We start from the raw sequence: 15,361 nt of genomic DNA, 5'->3' as shown, positions 1-15,361 counted from the left end.
GCAAACGAACAGGAATGTGTTGCAGCCTGTGCAGGATGTGATGATAACAGTTTTAAGGAATGCTGTGAAGTTAAACTTTTCTGAAGAAGAAAACATTGAAAATGACGTATGGACAATACAACTGTATGAAGACCAATTTGTTTTTACACATTCCTTTAATATGATTTGATAATCTTGAATTTAAATCATGATATGGTTTGTAATAAAACAAGTGCACGATTAATCCAATATATGTATCATAATCTGTACATTTCACATTTTAGACCAGTTGCTGTAGTAGGCAAAGTACAAGTAACCACCTATTGTGTAGCTTTATGTTTAACTTGAAACAAACAGATAATAAGGATTTTGGGTATATTGTACAGAATGAAATCCTGTTTCCAATAATAGCAAATACGACTTGACAATAGTTTTTACCGAGACCGGTGTTTTCCCCTACTAAACTATAGGGAACTGGTTTATGTCAGTAAAGAAGTAAGTTAAGTATACAACTTTTTCACTGATGTTTTATGTGGTGCTAAATTAGAGTACTTATAGAGTGTTTAACTTCCGATAGATTAAGTGGTTAGAAAACTAATTTATGTAATTTCGGTTCTGTGATTCTTCTACATATTCTAGTGGTGAAACCTTGAGGGTTCGTGTGATGTTAACGTTTGAAAATTTTATCGTGTGGGTATATTCATTTTCAACTATGAATTGTATGTTTTTATATAGTTTATTTATATGTTGAAGAAATTTGGCCTGTTCATCTTGGAAACAAAGTCTCAAAATACGCCATCTACATATCTAAGCCAAAAAGTTGGCTTATATAAAGAAGTGACTATAGCAAAACCTTATACTGTTGCATACCATATGTTTCCGACATCAGCGAAAAAATAACCAACATTTGGAAAAAACTTGTAACAAAACAAACATTCCAGTAAACACCAAATTCATTCAAAAACCAGGTGCAAAACTAAAGTTCATACAATGTAAAAACTACACTGACAAACACAACACCAACATAATTTATAAAATACAATGCAACAACTTGTACGACTTCTATATTGGAGAAACAAGCAGAAAAATGGAATTTAGATTCAAAGAACAAAACCAAAAACACCTTCACGTGTTTTTGAACGCTGCAAATAAAATAAACACTACATAACCATAGAAAACACACAGATATTAAATAGGGAAACAAATACAAACAAATGCAAAATCAAAGAAGCCCTACTTATACAGCAACTAGAACCAAAATTAAACCAATATAAAGGAACACCTTTCTACCTATACTAATTAATAACCAAACATTCACCTGCAACGCCCCCTACAATCCCGTACCCGTTTATACTCTCGTCCCTAACACATGTGTCCGTCAACGGTCACATTCAAACTCTCTTTTTTTCTTAACCTGAAGATGGCCTGAGAAGGTCGAAACTTTGTTCTCTATTTATCAATAAAAGTGTTAATACCCATACCAGCCGTTCTGAGAAACATGACTATTGCATGTTTTTCTATGCTATGTTAGAAAATAGTATCTACAGTACCTGAAAATGAATTTCCCATGACAAGTACATACAACTGAACAAAGTGCGAATGTCTGTGTTGAAAGCTGATAAATTCGATCACTTTTAAGTTTGATTACGTGTTCTTGTTTTATTTTAATTATCTTGTTGAAGTATTGTGAAATAAATTCTGCAGTAGATTGTATTGTCTCATGACAAAGGCTATGATGGTAAAGATTTATGACACCAAAGCAAGATACAACGACGCTACCTTCTACACTGCGTATGTTAGTTTTGTAGGAGATGTGCAGTTTCTATTGGATGTTTGTTGGGGAAACATAACGTTCCAAATTTCAGATGAAGTATTTACCAAATGTTTTGTTTAAAGTAGACATTTTTTGGGCACAAAGTCATTGGGTTTTTATGGACTTTCTGTAAACCGTTAATTTTTGATGCTTTTAATCGGTTTAATTAAGAGTAAACAAATACTTAAATACATCTCTATGTATTACTGATTCTTGTTTCCCCAGACATCCCTAATATTATTCAAATCTTTCGCAAAATATTACCACATTTTGATATTAATTCAATTTTTGTTTGTTTTTGCTGTTTAACCAAAATTAAATAATTTGTCAGTTCAAGTGGATTGGTATGTGCATGCACGAAGCTAATAATTTGATGCTTTATACTGACGGCCCGGCATGGCCTAGTGGGTTAAAGCGTTCGACTCATAATCTGAGACTCGCGGGTTCGAATCCCTGTCGCACCAAACATGCTCACCATTTCAGCCGTGGAGACATTATAACGTGACAGTCAATCCCACTATTCGTTTCTAAACGAGTAGCCCAAGAGTTGGCGGTGGGTGGTGAAAACAAACTGCCTTCCCTCTAGTCTTACACTGCTAAATTGGGGACGGCTAGCACAGAAAGCCCTCGAGTAGCTTTGTGCGAAATTAAAAACAAACAAACAAACGAAGCTTTATACTGAAGGTTAACACTTCACGTTTTAGGAGAACATTCCCAGAGAAATTGTAAAGCGGAACATTGAGTTTCTAATTAAATCAAAATAACAACTTTGGTGGTATAAGGTAATTTATTACTAATATTCAAACAAATAAGATGATAATAGTTATTCACTTTTTTGATCAATAAGAAGCAAGCTTACTGGAGTTCACAAAAAAATACTTGATGAAGACTCATATATTTGTGTTCATTGGAATTATATGGTGAATGTTTTAGTTCCAGTATACAGAAATCTCATATTGCGTAAGCTTTGCTTTTTAATAGTACAAGTTAACATAGTTCTATTGTTAGATTATTAGGCATTTTGGGGAACGGGTTGTTTTCATTGTTTTATATTATCTTTACTTTGCTTATCAACGGCCCGTCATGCCGATGGTTAAGGTTCTCGACTCGCAGTCTGACGGTCACGGATTCGAATCCCATTGCACAACACCTGTGACGGTCAATCCCACTATTCGTTGGTAAAAGAGTAGCCCAAGAGTTGGCTAAGAGTGGTGATGACTAGTTGTCTTCTCTCTCGTCTTACACTGCTAAACTAGGGCGGCTAGCACAGATAGCCCTCGTGTAACTTTGCGAGAAATTCAAAAACATACAAGAAATACGCTTATAAATTGTATGCCTAAAGTACTGCGTTGTTCCACTTACTGAAACATCTTATACAAGATTAATTCATTACAGGAATTGTGTGTCACCGATATAGTTCTAAACATAGGAGATACTGAGTAACATAGTTATTAATTTATTACAGATAATATAGATGTGCGATACAGTTCTAGATAACAGACACATTCGGTAAAAATATTTTCATACTAGGAATAGAATTCTATAAGAGTATAGAGAACAGTTTATTTAACACAGTGATAGTTAAGAAGTGCCTATTTTTTACAGCCATATGGATTGATTTGTTTTAAATTTCGCGTAAATCTACTTGAGGGCTGTCTGCGTTAGCCATTCCTAATTCAGCATTGAAGACTAGAGTGGGGACAACTAGTTACCTCCACTCACTGCCAGCTCTTTAGCTACTATTTTAATAACAAATAATGAGATTAAGAGTTACGTTATAATGTCTCCACAGTTGAAAGGGCGAATATGTTTAGTGGAAGAAGATTCGAATCCACGATCTTCATATTGCGAGTCAAGCTTCCTAACCACCGCAGTATAGTAAACTCATAAACATTTTTACAATTTCGCTAATTTATTGTAAGATTTGATTTTCTTCTTTTTTTTAATAAATTAATGTTCATGTAAAGCTAAATATTACTTGCATTTTGTTAAAATATGTGTATTAACTATTTTCTAATTCGCACTAATATTTACTGTGCAATAAGCAATCATATTCGTTTTATGCCTACAAAACTTTCATATTTTTTTAAAGACGAGATTATATGTTAAGCAATGTTACAGTAGAAGGGTATAATTACAAAATCTATCTATTCCTGTATTATATAATTTGTGGTATAAATGAATATTTTGTAAAGCAGTACCCTTTCAGATTCTTATAATCTGCCTTTCTAATTGGTTTGCTGCGGGAAGAATTTGAATCTTAAACACAATTTGGCATTTTGATATTTATTAGCTGTTTTTTTTTCTCTTCTGAAGGAGTCAAGAAATAATGTTGAATTTCCATCTTTGTTTTAACTTTTTATCTATTACCCCGACGAGCCCCCAAATAAATGAGCCTGGCATGGCCAAGCGTGTTAAGGCGTGCGACTCGTAATCTGAGGGTCGAGAGTTCGCATCCCCCTCGCGCCAAACATGCTCGCCCTTTCAGCCGTGGGGGCGTTATGATGTCACGGTCAATCCCACTATTCGTTGGTAAAAGAGTAGCCAAAGAGTTGGTCGTGGATGGTGATGACTAGCTGCCTTCCCTCTAGTCTTACACTGCTAAATTAGGGACGGCTAGCACAGATAGCCATCGAGTAGCTTTGTGCGAAATTCAAAAAACAAATAAACTTTATCCTTTTTCGCTAATCGAGTCATCCTGAAATGCTGTTTTTGTTACTATTGAACTAAATATATAAGAAAACAATAATTCTTTCAGTTGTGAGATCAGCTGTTTTTCTGTTTCCAGTAAAGCTATTATTATATGTACTGCAGATACACATCAAATATTGTCTCTTTCTTTCCACCATTAGTAATCACATATCCTGCCCTACCACAAATAGATTTTCAAATCTTCATTGCTACAGAAATAATGTAACTATGTCTAAATTTATATCACAAAGAATTGCTAACATGGTGAGGTTATATGTATTATAACTACTAGCAGATGTATCCTTGCGATGGACAATGAACGGTTTATGTGTTGTTGTTTTTTTGGGGGGAGGTGAGTGTATGAAATATTCTAGTGGCAATATAAGAGGTACGTATGGACGACTATTCATGTGCATTGCGTTTGATTATTCAAAAAATATTTTATAATTATTTGTTTATATATTCAAGAGCAAAGTCTCTTCAGGCCATTAGCTTTGTCCACCGCGTGGAATTGAGCTTTGTACGTTAGTGTCATAAATGCGTAGATCTGCCACAGTTAAATTAGGAGTGGAACACGGAACGCTTCAGTTTCGTTTTTATCAAAAACCAGTAAGTAACATATGGCTTAAAATAAGTGTATCTCGAAAATATGTATATCTAATGTCTGAAAAAAATCCTTAAATCGTTAATGATATTTGAAAACGAAATGCAATTGTCATTTAGTGTTTTTAATTACTGACCTGTATTTAATGGATTATCTGCTCCACCACAGAAAATCGAAACCCTGAACTTTGCGTTGTAAGTTCATTAACTTACCACTGAACTCCCGATGAGTTCATGTTCCAAAGACAGCCATATTATAGTTAAATATTTACGATGAAACATTTTTATGTTTGAATATTTCTAGAAATACTTAAACAGAACGAGAAAGCTGATAGGATTTGTTTGTTTGTTTTGAAATTCGCGCAAAGCTTCTCAAGGGCTATCTGCGCTAGCCCTCCCTAATTTGGCAGTGTAAGACAAGAGGGAAGGCAGCTAGTTATCACCACCCACCGCCAACTCTTGGACTACTTTTTTACCAACGAATAGTGGGATTGACGGTCACATAATAACGCCCCCACGGCTGAAAGGGCGAGTATGTTTGGTGCGACGAGGATTCGAACCCGCGACCCTTAGATTAAGAGTCGAACGCCTTAACCCACCTGGCCATACCAGGTCAGCTGATAGGAAAAACAAAAAACACCAAATTGCAAGTAGTAATTGTACATAAAAAATTTTGTACAAGTCTCCGAAACTAATTATAATAGCTGTTCTTCTTCGTGGAACACCCATTCCAAGTGTTCTTTTCTTTTTTTCAGTAAGTGTTATACCTGTAACATATATTCCATTAATAATTAATTGCATTATATTTTTTAATATAAGTTTTTATTTAATAATATTACGTACCCTAGAGATGGCAATGCAGTTTATTTATTTTTAGGTACGTCTGAGTTTTACATTTTATGGTGAGTAGTAGCATTTTTTAAATTTGAAGTCGTTTTATTTTTGTGATGTGAGTATTTATGACAATTCTCAAATATTCAGTTACTTATTTGATGTGTATTTAAAACCACTCCCATCTATAATACAACTTCTGGTACGAGAAATTAAACTTCTAAATTATATGTAATTGTTGTACTGCTGATAGTAGTAATGCTACAACTACGTATAAATATAATTGTCTACTGCTTTTGTGTTTTAGTTTTACTTTGATGTTATATTTTACTTTTACTGGTAATTTTATTAATTTTTAAGTAAAATAATATGTGAGGTTAAATCTAATATTAATAATACTTACTTTTTTCTAACTTTATTAGAAGTTTATACTTATGAATATTATTTTGGATTCATTGTGACTGTCAGTGTAATATTTGTATTTATGACTACCCCAAATCTTAATTTGGTTGTTCATGTGAGGTTGAGAGGAGGGTTAATAGAATTGTTCCTGGAGTGGAAAGTTATCGTATGTGGATAGGTTAAATATTTTAAGACAAGTGTAAAACTAAGAGGTGACTGTTATTGAAGTTTACAAGATTATTATTGAGGTCAGTAGGATAAAAACCTCTACTTTATTTACACTGTATCCTGAAAACAATAAAATGAGAGAACACAAATTTTTAAGATTTGAAAGATATAAGGTAGGCTTCAGTCATACAATTCAATTTTATTAGTGATTAGCTTATGGAATTAGTTGTCAGCAGTACAGCCTAGACAAATCTGATTCTTAATTTACATTTTTACTTTCCTCAACGATGAGTATGTAAATATAGCATGAAGGATTAAGTAATCCTTTGTTGGTTGTATGCTATGTAATAGTAACTTTTCTCTGAACCATTTCCAATAACTCAACATTCTTTCTTAAATAAGGTGACCATCACTAAACATGATATTCCAAATATGGCCTAATCAGTACCTTACAAGGAAAACTAATAACCTTCTTTTGACTTGTGTATATTTCTGTGTACACAACATAAAATCCCATTTGCCTTATTATAAGCTAATTTACATTATACAGTTATTAAATTAGAAATATAATAATAATGTATTTAATAACTTATGACAGAGCTTATTAAATGTTAATCATTCTAATTGCAATGAAAATGGATTGGTATCAGAAATTTGATTTTTAAAATTTTATTATTCAAAATAACAGATTGAAAGTGTAATTTAATTACAGATAATAGGTTTGTATTATAATGCAATTATTATGGATCATGTAAATAAAAGTAAGGTATTTTTCTTTGGAATTATTTATTTGCCTAACAGAGGAAACAATATTTTGTAAAGAATTTCATTTTAATTGTGGCTGGAGCTCTTTAATGAATGGATCAATGAAAAGTGAAATCTAGGCATTGATTATTGGGAAAATGGAAATAATAATATATGGTTCACTTCATTTTAATTATTGAAAGAACTTGTGATATTTTAAATAATAAAATAGAGTAGAAAACTAAACATTGTGCTATGTACAGTTATACTCTTTCAGTTAATTTTACCATAAGTATCAAAAGTGTCTAAAAATAAACAAATTTTACAAAATGGATACATAATTATAAACTTTTTTTAGAAAGACAAGTGCACAAAATATTGTTAAATGGATGAAGAGGGAGAAGTTACTAATGTGATTAAGTCCCATAGAATGACAGTTACACATATTCTACCTTAAGGTTGTGTGAGGTCCATTGCTGTTTTGCATATTTCTTAATGACATTGATAAGGGAATAACTAATAAATTATTTAAGCATACAGAATGTATTAAGTATTTTAACTTATACTAAAGATGCTGTATTTTTATAGAGAATTTTGAATCATTTGTTGTGTTGGGCTGACACTTTGCAAATGCCTTTTAAACTTACTAAAATTATACACATTAGTTATCACGACATTAATTATTTTTATAGATTTTCTAGGGAACTAATTGAATTTAATTTTATAAAAAAGCTTAGCATAGCTATTATAAAATGGTTTAGACAGTTTATGTTAACTAGTGATAAAGAAAAGGTTTTATACTCTATGTATAAAAATGTTTAGTTTAAGATGAAGGTCCTTTTTCACACAGTAACATAGTGATTAGGTTTTATTCTAAATAGTGTGTTCAATTTTTGGAGAGGGTTCAGAGATAGGTAGTTTAATGCAAGATCTGAAGGGATTATTATATGGGTATAAGTTGAAATTTTATCCAAGTTTGTGTTGGAGTGGAGAAGGACTTGGTAGATGGAGGGAAAGACATGATTGAGGTTTTTAAAAAGTTAGAAATTTGTAATAATAATAAAATAAAAAGGTAAAAATAGAGGAAACAAGTTGAGGGTATGAAAAAATAACATGACTTCAGTTAAGGCATTGCTACTTTTGAACTAGAGTTTTCAACAAATAGTTTGCTAATATGTTGAAAGAGATGAAGAGAAGACGAGGTTAGTATTTTAAAGACCTACATTGAATGTAGTTTGCAGTAGGGCAGTAGTAGATAGTATGATAACCTAGTTGAGCTAAATAGCTCCTTGTTATTCCTTGGAAATGAAATAAAAAATAGAGTTTTGCTAATAAAACTATTCAGTGCCTCTTTGTCACATACATTTATTTTCTGGCTGTTATACAATGAAGCACTGTTACTTGTTTGTACTGTAATTATAACAAAGACAATAAAAGTGTGGGATGTTTTAGTGTACTAAAAATGATTAATAATAAATCTACCTAAATGTACATGTGGGAGTTTTTCATAGTGACCTGAATTTTAGTTTAAATTATAAGAATGACACAGTAGTCCATGAGTTTTCATATCACTATACCACTGTTAGTTTTTATGTCACCATCATCAGGAATTATCATGCATCTCGAACCATATGAAAGTAAAATAAACACTAATAACAAAGCAGTGTCTGTGGTAAAGCAACACCTGTGTATATGGTGAGACTGCCACAAAAAGCAATGCCATGATAAGGCAACACTCAAAATATATACCTTTAATCTCCACTCTGTAAACTGTATGATTATATTATAAGAAAATACTTTATTTTATTTGTGAAAAGTTTTGTATTTTGTTTTAAGTTGTAATTTTCACAGTTTGTTCTAGTACAGCATAAATATACTAAAACTATAATTATCTTTGGGATTTTTGTAACCTAGCGATAAGGTGAATATATTTGATTTTTGCAGATATTTCTATATTATAACTTTATACTTATAAGGGACATGTTATGGTATTATCATCAGATACACATAAGCCTTCAGCAAAATGTTCGTGCACTCGCATACTAAGTTAACCATTGTGAACCAAGGAGAAGCTTGAGTTATATTAAAAAAAAAATTATTAAATTTTTCAAAAGTACATTTTGAAACATAAATAATATGTAATTAACTAAAATATAAAACTAAAACCTAAATACAATTTAACACTATGTATTTAGATGAGAAACAACTGTAAGTGCCATTAAGGACAAAACAACAAATAATGCTATTGAAGGTGAGAAATTCTTGATAATGAAAACTGAGTGTACATTTCAAAATAATCATTGGGGTATTGTAATTTATAATGAGTTTTTTTCTGTTGGTTGTAAACATATTCCAAATAAGTACATGGCTTATACATATCAAGTCTTAAATATGGTTTTGTGTTTACTGAATTGATCCAAAGAAATTTGAAACAAGTATGTGTAAGTAGTGCAATAAACATAGTAGGTGTCTAGACATACACATACAGTGTAGATGCATATTGTTAACAGCTGTCTCTGTCATTTGAGTTCAGATTTGTGAATGTTTGTGTTCCATGTGAGAACAAAACTCAATTATTTATTAAAGGTTTCTTTTGAAATAAAGTAATAAAAACTTTGAACTGTAATGTACATTATAATGATAATTTCAAAGACATAAATTAATAGTAGAGTTTTTAAATTAAATTTTTAATATGTATCAATAACACCTACTGAGATCTACAGAAAATGATACCCACATGGGAAGGGTTAATATCCTGATTTAATTTCTTGTTGTTTTATGAACCTGAACCATTGCTCTTAAAGGTAAATCAATTTGATCCAAGCATACCACAGTACAACCCCATAACTTAAGTGTTGCTATCTCCTGTCCTGGTATTATATAACATAGTGTAAAGTGTATGAATTTTTTTGACCAGTTGTTGGTGTCTTACTTTAAAATTGTTTTATAATATGTTATGAGTAGTTATACTTAACCCTTGTATATACACTAGAGGTTTCCTTATGGCCTCTATCAGGTTTTTTTAAACCTGTTTCTATCCATTTACACACCTAATGCTTGTGAGTATATGAATTTTTTTAATACAGAACTCATAATAAGTAATGACATATGAGTCACATGAAAAACTTTAACAATAATACTATTATTGTCCATCAGTATTGCAGTTAATGCCACTAAGTGGTTCTGTGTATATTTTACTCAGTGTTTTCATTCAGTTGTTTGTACTAAACATTATAACAAGCAAAACCATAAAATTATTCAATATGGTAGTTTATAAATCTCACCAGTAGTGAACTGTACAAAAACAATTTTGTAATTTATGTTCCAAAACAAAATAACATCCTCTCACACTACAGCTTTTACTTGACAGCTAATGTTTTCTTCCTTTGCCCATCTAAGCATTGGAAAGAATTTTTCTCATTTGCTTCAGTCTTTTATTTACCAGTTAAATTCCATTGGAAATATATATTTTGTAACACTCTTTGCCTACATTCACATTCCCTCTATCCTGGCACTGGATATAGACACCTAATTCAGATATTTTCACCTTTTCTTGGCGAACATTCACTAATTGGTTTCTTTGTATTATGACTATTAGGGGAACTTTTAGCATTCTTCATGTTGCTGAGTTAATTTACTTAATTTTTTTTCATTTTGCAAATCAGTTGCAAGACATTTCAAAACATTACTTACCCTGAGGCTCAAAATATGTTGTCCACAACTTCACCTCGAACGTATACTGCTGTACTTCATTCCACTAATACAGTGGGAGTGCAGACGGATCTCTCTGTGTCTTGAGAATGATTTTTTTGAGTCTTTGATCCCCATAGTCAAAAAAGTTCATGAATCAATGTCAACATCCAACTCTGTCCCTAACATTCATTCCAGCAAACTCCAAGATCCACATCCTTTGGTTCCAACTACAGGCATTTCCTCAGGTATATCAGCTTCTCCCCTCCCAAGGTACAAAATGATTATTCGTTCACGTTCTTAATTGTTGGAATCCTTTTCCAATGACAAAGACCTGCACATTTGACCCAGGGCAAGATCCACGGAGGTCGACAGACCTCACTTGAATTTCAAAAAAAGAAAAAAGACATGGTTGAAAACAGAGGGCTCTCCACCCAATTTGTTTACACATTAATAAAAAAATTTGATTTTTTTTATGTTTATGTGGCATGCCAAAATATAGCATGAATTCTTGGATTATTATTTCTGGTATGAAGGCAATTCAAATCTCTCTTATCCTACCTATAATATTTTGTGTCACTCGGCAATTGGGGAGAGAGTTCCTTTTGGTTGAGGGTGTCCATGAATTTATCTATAGTGAAATACAGATATACATTCAGTGTGGTGGTGTATCTCTGGGAGGGGGGTGCTCTGAAGTTGCACATGTGAGCAATCATGGACATTCCATAAGATAATTTAGATTCACTTTTCTCCAGCACCCTTCTTTACTCTGAAGTTGCACATGTGGGCAATCATGAACATTCGATAGATAATTTAGATTCACTTTTCTCCAGCACCCTTCTTTACTCTGAAGTTGCACATGTGGGCAATCATGGACATTCCATAAGATAATTTAGATTCACTTTTCTCCAGCACCCTTCTTTACTCTGAAGTTGCACATGTGGGCAACCATGGACATTCCATAGATAATTTAGATTCACTTTTCTCCAGCACCCTTCTTTACTCTGTCATCTTATCACTGAAACGAATTTGTTGGAGGATATTAATCTACTTGCTGCTGCCACCCATGAAATACATGAGGCCCTTTTTCCAATCTTTGATTTTTATAGGCATTCAAGAATCATTAGGTGTGAGGGTTGATGTCACTTATCTACCTTCATTCCTTTTATCATTGGCTTCTTGACTATCTTTGGCTCCAACAGGGGGTCATAGTTCTAACCTGATGTCCTGACACTTTACATCAGTCCCTTGTACCATGTGAATAGATTCTACCCATATTCAAGAAGTTCCTCCACTCAGTTGAAACACTACCAGTGGCAGTGGTGACTACTGTATGCCTTTGGGGTCTGCAGTGGTTTAGCTCTGAGAAGTTCTGGATGTGTAGAAAACCTTTACCATGGATTTATGGGTTCTACAGGTTCTTGCATCAGGATTAGTCATTCATTTCATATCTTCACCACTATTATTTACAGAACCTATAGTGTTTCCTCCATTTGCAGATACTTGGATTTTGGAACTTTGTTCCATGGTTCTATGAAATTTGTTGGTCAAGGGGGCAGTAGAGAGAGTCATTTCAGTTCTTCCTGGGTTTTATTTCTGTTTGTTGTTCCCAAAAAGATAACAAATTAGTATCTGTTCATCAGTCTTTCTCATCTAAATTTGTTGCTTGACTACCAAAGCTCATGATGAAGTCATTTTTCATTCTGGGTTTTTATTTATTCCACCACCATCTGAATTTTTTGCACAAGAATCTAAAGCTGCAACTTTAGGCTCTGAACTTTAGCATATCATTGGCTCCCTTATGTTTTCTGGCAAATGATATGAATCTTTATTGTTACATCCATTTTCTGGGCCTGAATATGCACTGTTCCATGTATGTTGGGCTTCTGGTGACACCATCTCATCAGTTGGGAGAACATCACACTAAGATACTGCTTTCTTAAGCAGCCAAGGCAGGATTTCTTACAAGATCTGAAACATTTCTACTCACTCTGACACAAGATATCATTCATCCATTACCTTTTTCAACATCAATATTGGTAAGGCTCATTCAACTACCCTTTGATTCAACTCTGTGAAACAGACTCTCTCTTCCATCTCGTTCTCCCATGTTTCAATTTTTGAGGTTGTGGACATCACTTGTATCCATCATTCCTTTGGGACAAGCATGCTTAAGTTTTCTTTAGCTGATTTTATGAAACTAATTGATTGGGAACAGTGATCCACTGGAATACCCAGTTTCCTTATTCAGGATTAACATTTTTGATCTTGCATGGTGGTTAGATTAAATGGGGTACATATCTCGATAGTGATAAACTCCAGGGCCTATTTAAGGATAGCTATGCTTCTTCCCACATCAGTGTTTTAGAACTTATCTATTGTTTATCTTCTCTTTCTGATTCCCATGGGTTAGAATGCATCACTTTATAGCTACAGATTAGGAATCACCCAGAAATATAGCTATTGCAGTCCAAATGCTCTAGCTACCACCATTAGATTTAGGAGAGATGGCCCTATAATCCTAACCCAGAGCACTGGGGCCTGGCCAATGGTGGTGATGGATCACATTAAATTCCATTCAAATGGTATGATATAGGGTCCAGGTGAAGAGCTTACCTTTTCTTGATGTAGTGCAATTCTCCACTTGGGTGCTAAACTTCTGTTGGCACATTTATGATTTATGCAGATACATTTTGTATGGATAATACCATCATTGGCCCCCTCCACTTCCAGTGTGTTTTGAAAGTTACCATTTTTTTAAATTGAAAATGTATTTCCAGTAATACCTCTTTTTCACACTCTCCTGCTTTTCCTCCCCACCAAGAGCCAGCATTAGAGACTGCAGACTGGATTAGTCTCACAAAAGTGATAATATTATCTGAAGGAGGTCATTATGTACAGTACCAAGATAAGAGGTCATATTTAAATAGGTGGGGACTGTCATGAGACAGATATTTCCAAGCACAGTTATATGGTAAATGAAAGGCTGGAGCAAGCAAAATAAAGTATCAGTCCAATGCTTAGATATGCAAAGGAAGAAACCTTGGTAGGCAAGCAATAGCTGTAGTGTTAGAAGAAATAAGTATTATTGGAAGTACATTTTTGATTTAAGAAAATTTTAAATTTTTTAACAGATCATATTTTTTCAAAATTGTATTGTAATCCAAAAATTACACAAAACAAAGTAAAAATAATAAAATTATTTCTCAGAGTTGTAAATAATTTACTTTCCAGAAAGTCAGCTTTGTAAAAGAAAACTGAATGATCATTAGTTTTGGAGTGTGTCCAGTTGTTATTCTACATTTGGCTACCACACAAAGATAACAGAATTTTGACTTTCCAAAGGCTTTCAAGAACTTCCATCAAAACATGTTGAACAGCATATTAAGATGTCAAGTTATAAATAGAAAATTCAAAATTGTTTAGTAAATTGAAGTTATTATACACAAAAGGTAGGTTTCAAATGTCATCTTTCACATTATAGTAGGTTGATAGTGTGGTATATCCAAGTAAAACTGAATTAACTTTAGAATAATAGGATAAGTCTTTATAATAGGAGTTTCAGTCAAAATATTTATTATGAAGTAATACTCTATCTTTTAGTGACTGAATTATGTAATGAATGAAATTAAGACTGGACACGAAGTAAAACATGAAAACGTTTGATTTATGTGACATCTAAAACACAAACACCATGCGTGTATGTGTGTGTTCTTGCTTTATAGTTTAGATAATTGCTTCTGCTGGATCTCCCCTCCGTGTGGATTCCTGTATGTGGTGAGGAGACCTCCCACAGAAGGTTCTGTTTTTTCAGTTTACCTTTTCTCGAATCTATACATCTACCCACATGTTTGCCATGCATGGTGGCCCATGAAGGGGAGGAGAGGATCCTGATGGTTGAAGGGTCCAAACCTAACACACCACTTTGGCCTTGGGGTGGCCCCTTAGGTCAATTGACTGGACAATTGGGCTAGGGTCAACCAAGTATCAGTATTAGATGTTCTCAACATGCGTTGTGGACATTGTATCTGATGCTGTGTTTGGGTATAGTGCCCATAAAACCATGGCATTGCTGCAGTGCCCTGTTTGGCAATGTAATGCATTCCCTTGTAGGGCTCCATGGTGGGTGGGGTCAGTGGGTACCAAAATATTCTTTTTTTATTATGGATCCTACAAATAAACACCTAAATAAAATAGTGAAAAACAGTCCTTAGGTAAACGACAATGTCTTGAAGATTCTGAGCAACAATCTTCAACATCTGTAAAACCTGTACCTCATTTTCTTATACTACATTCTCTTTCAGACAAACCTGTAGAGCAAATGTCTCCCTTTTTCAATCAGAAGGGACTAGTTCGACTTGCTGGGTCTTCATAGTCAGTAAAGAAGCTTCACTCTGGTGACATATTGGTGGAAACATCCACATCTCAACACAGTGAACT

At 33.4% G+C, this 15,361-nt stretch overlaps 1 protein-coding gene across 2 annotated transcripts in view; it reads left to right on the top strand.

Annotated features, from left to right (window-relative positions):
* Positions 1-5,848: 5,848 nt before the first annotated feature.
* Positions 5,849-15,361, top strand: part of LOC143253648 (RUN and FYVE domain-containing protein 2-like) — an 80,736-nt gene continuing 71,223 nt past the window's right edge. Inside the window, exons 1-2 of one of the 2 annotated variants that reach the window (XM_076507844.1) lie at positions 5,849-5,988; positions 14,156-14,373. The gene's annotated coding sequence lies outside the window, so the exon portion shown is untranslated. The remainder of the gene's footprint in view (positions 5,989-14,155; positions 14,374-15,361) is intronic. The other variant, XM_076507845.1, reaches the window with a different exon arrangement.

The sequence above is a fragment of the Tachypleus tridentatus genome, chromosome 6 (genome assembly GCF_004210375.1).
Source record: "Tachypleus tridentatus isolate NWPU-2018 chromosome 6, ASM421037v1, whole genome shotgun sequence".
In the NCBI taxonomy this organism is placed as follows: Eukaryota; Metazoa; Arthropoda; class Merostomata; order Xiphosura; family Limulidae; genus Tachypleus; species Tachypleus tridentatus.
This window is presented reverse-complemented; position numbering and strand designations above follow the sequence as displayed.